Raw genomic sequence first — 7,412 nt, forward strand, 5'->3', positions numbered from 1 at the left:
CGTTCCACATGCATGAAAATTGAGTATATAAGCTGTGGACAGAAAATTTACCGTAATCGGCAAATGTAAAACCTGGACTGTATGTTATAGTTTCCAAATGATACTATTAGAACTGGGGAATAAAGACCTGTGCTCCGATTTTCCCTAGGAACGAGTATGAAAGGTGATCGATGTTTTAATATACTGATCATTTAATTAATTCGAAAGTGAAAGAATCCAGGTAATTTTAACCAGTTGCCCCTACTATTACGGTGTAATTACTTCAAGACTTACTAAAATGTGTAAAAACCCAAGCAATGCAGCGCTCTTATACAGGTTCAATATAATTAGCTCTCGGAAGTAGTCCCAGACAAAACTATCGTCTCACTGCGAATAAAGGGATGGTTGTTACTGTCAATAAATATCTACAATGGTACATAATTTCTACAAAGGAAGAACCAGTAAAACTTTCAAGGTGATACCAGGTCCCTGAGGAAATAGACTTCTCAAAACTCATTGTGCACAATCCTTACATGTAGCACAGTCTGTGTTTTATTGATCAAAAAACTCATTCTCAAGACCACAGGAAATAAGTTTTGCTTGGAGGTAAATTAATACACATACAGTGAGTACGACTCCAATTGTGACCTCAGCAATGTGCTTTTCTTACACTGTCGTAATGTAGTCCAAAACTGTAACTAATACAAAATCATATTACAAAGACCCATTATATCGGAATAATTAATCAACACTGAGAAGATAAATGCATATTAGTACCAGTGATTGTTGGTAATTAATTATCATAATTTACCACTTTATTTGAATCTGCATGGTTTATATGAGTACAAAGCCATTTCGAAGAGTAATGGGATGAGATGCGAACCCTTGGGTGAGCAGGAGCTAGGCTACATAGCCAAATAGGGGGATCACCCATGGGGGAATTCTAAGAAGGGCGGAGTGGTCACGCTATAGGTTAGTGCCACAAGCTTGAACAGTCATTCCTTTTGACTTACTGCAACTGGACGCTGGTCACAGGCAATATACATGCGATTTCCCGTGGCATAACGCCCCCAGCAGCGACTGTTTTATGACTTGCAGGTGAAAAGAGGTGAAATGTTATGTGTGTCTCGTGGATCTTGCTAAAAAAACATTTCACGAAACATACAAAGCTGCGTTTCTTTGGAGACACAGATAAAATCTAGAAAATGGAATGAGAACCCGTAGTTTGGGACCTCTTGGAAAGCATGGGAATTGCCGAAAGTCAGATCCACAAAAGCGAAGTGTTTACATATTATAAGAACTGCCGGGACTGACTAATGTCAGAAAGCTGGAATTTAGAGAGATAAACTTGACTGTGCTACAGAGGCCCCTTTTCATTAACTACAGAAAGAGGTAGGGGGAGAAAGACATGCCCTTATTCAACACTAAATGATAGAAAGCGTGTTACAGTTACTGATAAAAAACTCAGGGAAGGAGACCACTATCTTTTAAGAAATCTTTTTTACTGATTGTCGCTCGGAATATCCGTAGCTCAGCCACTCCAATTATAGTAAAGAACTCAAAACGCAGATATACGAGTGATCGTTTCAAGTATCAGTCGGTGCAAATTCTTTCGATTTTCAGAGCCTGCGGTAGCCTTCATCATCAGCCTTCTCCTCTACTGGATAACAACGTTACCAGGGTCCATCTCTGAGCAGATGAATTGAGGGGCTTAGAAAGATTTCGGGCAGACTCCACTACAGGTAGACGTAGTGAAATCTAGTCACGACAGCAAGATGACCTGTAGGGATAGTAAAGTCATTTCTTATTGAATTTCAGTTAACCCCAAGCTTTATTCTGAAGACAGGTTTCCAGATTCAGATGACCAATTTGCTTCCAACTCCAATGCAATGCATTCTTCTCTCTATCACTGTCTGTCTTTTAGACTAACATCAAGATATTCATAGAACAAGTTTGTGCTCTTAATTGTTTCATTTTTATACGCAATTATTTGAATTTCACCCCAGACCGTTTTCCCAAATATGCAGAAGTTTCACGTGTCAGTCACTTTAACGTAATAAACCGAATTAACTGCGTTTCTTATTTCGTATTGTAGTTACTGAATTTTGGTCACTGAATTTTAGTCACTGAATGACCAACTCCTTGTACGAGGGAATCTAATTAATTCATGAGACGCAACAGGGCCAGTTATCATACGTTCAGACTAGACAGCCCGATGTCTCCTCGCATTTTTGGTGACTCTTGCTCAGGATTCGTTGGTTTGTGATCTCCCAACGCTTTTTTGCATTGCTATCAAAGAAATAAGTAAATTCATTAAGCTTAAAATTATCGTTAAGTTGCTGGCGCTTAACAGTTTGTGCATTTTTTTTTCAGTGAGGTTGGTATATGTTCATCGTTGTCCATCTGGTGAATCATCGCCGAACTTTTGGACAGGATTTTCTTTATTTTGTGTTCGTTATATGTTGTATGTTAGGAAGGAATCAAATTTTAGTGTGGTTGTGACGTTTGTGAAACTGTATGACAGATTTATTAGTTCTTTATTGAATATTAGGTGTGTTTAAAGTTTAGCAAGTGTGTTAGAATATGCCGAAGTTTACCAGAACAAGGGCGAGAAGTTTGCTACGAATGAGCGAGGTAGAGAGGGAAGTTTCAAAAACCTTAAAAACTTTATGTAGTGGTTTAGATATAACGGCACCGCAAGAAAATATTCAGGACGTAGATACTAGCGAGCAGTGTGAAGAACACTATGTGGTCAAAAGTATCCGGACACATGGCTGAAAATGACTTACAAGTTCGTGGCGCCCTCCATCGGTAGTACTGAAATTCAATATGGTGTTGGCCCACCCTCAGCCTTGATGACAGCTTCCACTCTCGCAGGCATACGGTCAATCAGGTGCTGGAATGTTACTTGGGGAATGGCAACCCACTCTTCACGGAGTGCTGCACTGAGGAGAGGTGTCGATGTCGGTTGGTGAAGCCTGGCACGAAGTCGGCGTTCCAAAACGTCCCAAAGGTGTTCTTTAGGATTCAGGTCAGGACTCTGTGCAGGCCAGCCCATTACAGGTATGTTAGTGTCGCGTAACCACTCCTCCACAAGCCGTGCATTATGAACAGGTGCTCGATCGTGTTGAAAGATGCGAGCGCCATCCCCGAATTGCTCATCAACAGTACGAAGTAAGAAGGTGCTTAAAACATCAATGTAGGCCTGTGCTGTGATAGTGTCACGTTAAACAACAAGGGGTGCAAGCCCCCTCCACACGACCACACCATAACACCACTACCTCCGAATTTTACTGTTGGCACTAGACACGCTGTCAGATGACGTTCACGGAGCATTCGCCACACCCACACCCTGCCATCGGATCGCCACATTGTGTACCGTGATTCGTCACTCCACACAACGTTTTTCCACTGTTTAATCGCCCCATGTTTACTCTCCTTACACCAAGCGAGGCGCCGTTTGGCATTTACAGGCGTGATGTGTGACTTATGAGCAGCCGGTCGATCAAGAAATCCAAGTTTTCTCGTCTCCCGCCTAGCTGTCATAGTAGTTGCAGTGGATACTGATGCAGTTTGGAATTCCTAAGTGATGGTCTGGATCGATGTCTGCCTACTACACATTACGACCCTCTTCAACTGTCGGCGGTCTCTGTGAGTCAACAGACGAGGTCGGCCTGTACGCTACTGTGCTATACGTGTCCCTTCACGTTTCCATTTCACTATCACATCGGAAACAGTGGACCTATGGGTGTTTGGGAGAGTGGAAATCTCACGTACAGACGTATCACACAAGTGACACCAAATAACTTGACCACGTTCCAAGTCCGTGAGAACCGCGGAGCGCCTCATTCTGCTCTCTCGCGATGTCTAATGACTACTGAGGTCGCTGATATGGAGTACCTCACAGTAGGTGGCAGAAAAATGCGCCTAATATGAAAAACGTATGTTTTTGTAGGTGTCAGGATACTTTTGATCACATAGTGTATCTCAGAACAAAATCTGTATGAATAACGAGCAAGGCCAGGAGCAAGCTAAAAATGAAGTATCTGAAACAGAGTTTAGAAGAGCAGATGAGAGTGAAACCTCAGGAACAACGGAAAATTGAGGAATTACAGGACACGAAAGTGCAGCACAGAATGATGTCGATCATAATCCCGCACCGCTGCCACCTGAATTCTTCGACTTGCACAGCATTCTAACAGATCAAAGATAAAAAAATTATGCAAATTCAAGAAAGTAGGTGAACGACTCAAAGAGAGCAAAAATCTATTAAAGAAAAGCGAAGGGACATTTAAGAAATGTGAGGAAATATGGAATGCCCAATTTTAAGGAATAAGCAACAACTCAAAATGTTATATGGGAAGACAGATGAGCAACTAAGAACCCTGAAGCACCAGCTAGTAGATCACATAGAGAAATTCGAAGAGAAGGGGAAGTCTTTAAACAAGAAGACAGATGATAAGAAGCAAGAATTTTGTATTAGAGTAGATACACTAGTGCAGGACAATCAAGGGACGACAGAAGAAATAAGAAAAGATGTCAACACTAACACGAAGAGTATAAAAACCAACGAGAAGAAATGTCAAGACTAATACGATGAGTATAAAAACCCACGAGAAGAACTCTGAGACACACGCGAAGAATACTGATGCCAATACTAGACGTAATGAAGCTATTAAGTTATGGAGAGCGGAGCACGTAAGCTCACAGAAGAATATAACAGGGGAAGCAGCAGAGCAAGTGGAGGTGCTAACCACCGCCGTTGAACAAATATCGACTTGTAATGAAGCGACATGTGACAGAACGGTATCAATAAATTAAGGTAACTTGCCGAGATAAGAGATCTCGTGCAGGAAACAATCACAAGGAGACGTTAGAATCGCCTATGAAAGAAAGGGAGAGTAGCAGATTGTCGATGAATAATAACGGACGAAAAAACGTAACGATTCCAAGTGCGGAAGAATGTAACAGAGGAGAACATGAGATCCGATAGCTTATCGAAAGATGGTTGCGACAAGGGACTGCTGTCACATTCAACTCCACCAGTAATTGCCACTGCTACAGCAGGAACCATATCATACCACATGGACGAGGAGGAAGTCAGGAAGCAGTTTGTGTCAGTACCTTTTGTGTAACTGTATTTTTACTGATAACTTTTCATGTACCATGTGGCACCTTTGAGAATAGCGTAACACTGAAACGCGCAAGGCAGTATAAAACTGATAAATACAGTGGTCAAAATTAATAGCCACTTTTGAGTACATTAAAAAAACTGCTGCAACATCTCACAAAGCTTTACATATTCTGCTGCTGAAATTACCGAAATCCTGGCAGCACTTTTTAAAAATTAAGTTCTTATGAGCTCATTTCAGAGAAGAGGCGCGGACTAAAATGCTAGTGCTTGTGGAGCAATGCAAGACATACGGCGAGTATACGCAAACCTTATGGAAGAGTACTGATCAAAAGAAACGCAAGGACAGACGAATACAATGATAACAGAAAATTTTGTAGAGCCGAGATGGCAGAATCCCGTTCAGTTTTTCAGTGTTACAGTAGAGAGGAATCAATTTTCGGACGCACCATATAGGTCAATGAAACTCATGCACCTTCGTTTGAGTAAGCTCCCTCACGAAATTCAGAGAGAGATTAATATCACTAACAGAAAAATGGTTGATATTCGCGGACTCCATCAGCTGCCGAACTAATTAGGCTACAGTAAAGGCCCAGAAGCGATGGGACTCGTACATTTTGTTCAGACTTACTTTTCGCTGGTAAAACAACAAGTAAACAACCAGAACTGGGCAGTCAGACACCTACCAACAAGGAACGGAAAGTAGATGCGGCAGGAGCACCCCTGGTCTAAGAGCGTACTCGCTACGGCGGAACATATACTAAAATTGGAACGATACAGAAAAGATCAGCATGGGCTCTGCTCAAGGATGGCACGCAAAATCTTGAAACCTTCCCAATTTTTGCCGACAAGGTAGCTCAGGGTGTTCGGTCAGAGAGCTGGCTCGTCTCTGTAACAAAGAACTGAGTGATCAACAACGAACATCAACGGAAGTCATGTGACGTCCGCTACGACCAAATACAACGAACAGTAACGAACAAAATGAAAAAAAAGCTGTAGCGTCTTTGGTTAGTAATCGAAACGTCCTCGGTCTTGGGTTCGAATCTCGCTACTGCTTAAATTTCGATTAATAATCAACGTTGGCGTCTGAAGACTTCCAATATAAGAAGTAACGATCATCGTGCCAACGGCCTTGTCAAAGATGGCGGAGGAGCGGACAGATCTATTGGACTCGTATTTGATTCACAAAAAAAAGTCACAGAAATGGAGACGGGTAGGCCAAAGACGTTGGAAGAACTGCTGCATGTAGTACAGATCAATTTTTGGGCTAGCTACTGGCAAATCGAACTGCACCCGAATTGTTGCCATCACACAGCATTTTTGTGTTACAGACGTTACTTTCAATGTAAGAAGCTGCCATTTGGTTTGAGCCTTTCGTCGTCCACCTTTATTAGAGGGCTAGGATCCGTAATTCCGGAGTCACTGTACGTTGACTCATTGCAGGGAAAATGCGGGAAGAAAACGACGAAATTTTCTTTCAGTTACTCTAAGCCTCTGAGAAACATGTAAAAGTGCTGATTTTTATAGACAGAAGTCGACATCTTATGGCATGTTATATCTATCGATGAAATCCTGCTGAACTCTAAAATATTGGAGGCCACTGAAAAGTATTCAGTACCAAGGACAAAGTGCCAAGCCCGTGCTCTTTTAGGACTGCTGAATTTCTATGACCGATTCATAAAGGACGCCGTGATTACGCCCAGTTTGTGCCGCCTGATAGTAAAGAACGTCACCTGGAAGGCGACTGGAGTTGAGCAACGATAATTCGAAAATTTGAAGGTAGCTGTAGTGAGATCGCCGCTTTTATTTCATCCCAACCTGAGCAAGGAATTATCTATGTGTGTTGGTGAGTCAAGGTCTGGTCTTGACATGCATCTATTTAAAAAAATTGAACAGGATGGAGAGATGGTAAGTAAAATCATCGCCTTTGCAGATGGCACTATGAGTAAGTAAAAGAAAAATTATTTTTTGACACAATTAGAATCGCTTGGGGATTTAATAAATTCAGATACTTCTTGACAGGACACATGTCAAAAGTGTACACCGGCCATTAGACATTCGAAAATTTTGTTAGGACTGTGCTTACTGACACTGGAAAAGAACAAGACAGAGACCCGGTCCTACGGCCAGTAAAAGAGATAGGGCAAGGTACATCCTCTTGTATTAGACAGTATTCCTTATCAAGAACGTCATACTCTTCAGGAGTACTAACCCAGCGAAAAAAAAGCGGCATATGTGTATCCCAGAAGAATCCCTAAAGTACGTGATTTGATATGCACTCTTAAGTCCGCTTACCGGGTGA

General features: G+C 41.9%; 1 non-coding gene across 1 annotated transcript; it reads left to right on the plus strand.

The window, feature by feature from the left end:
• The first annotated feature begins 5,846 nt into the window (after positions 1–5,846).
• Positions 5,847–5,953, plus strand: LOC126196832 (U6 spliceosomal RNA). Its single transcript, XR_007539267.1, has one exon. It is a non-coding gene; the product is annotated as a U6 spliceosomal RNA (small nuclear RNA).
• The last annotated feature ends 1,459 nt before the right edge of the window (positions 5,954–7,412 follow it).

The sequence above is a fragment of the Schistocerca nitens genome, chromosome 7 (genome assembly GCF_023898315.1).
Source record: "Schistocerca nitens isolate TAMUIC-IGC-003100 chromosome 7, iqSchNite1.1, whole genome shotgun sequence".
Taxonomy (NCBI): domain Eukaryota; kingdom Metazoa; phylum Arthropoda; class Insecta; order Orthoptera; family Acrididae; genus Schistocerca; species Schistocerca nitens.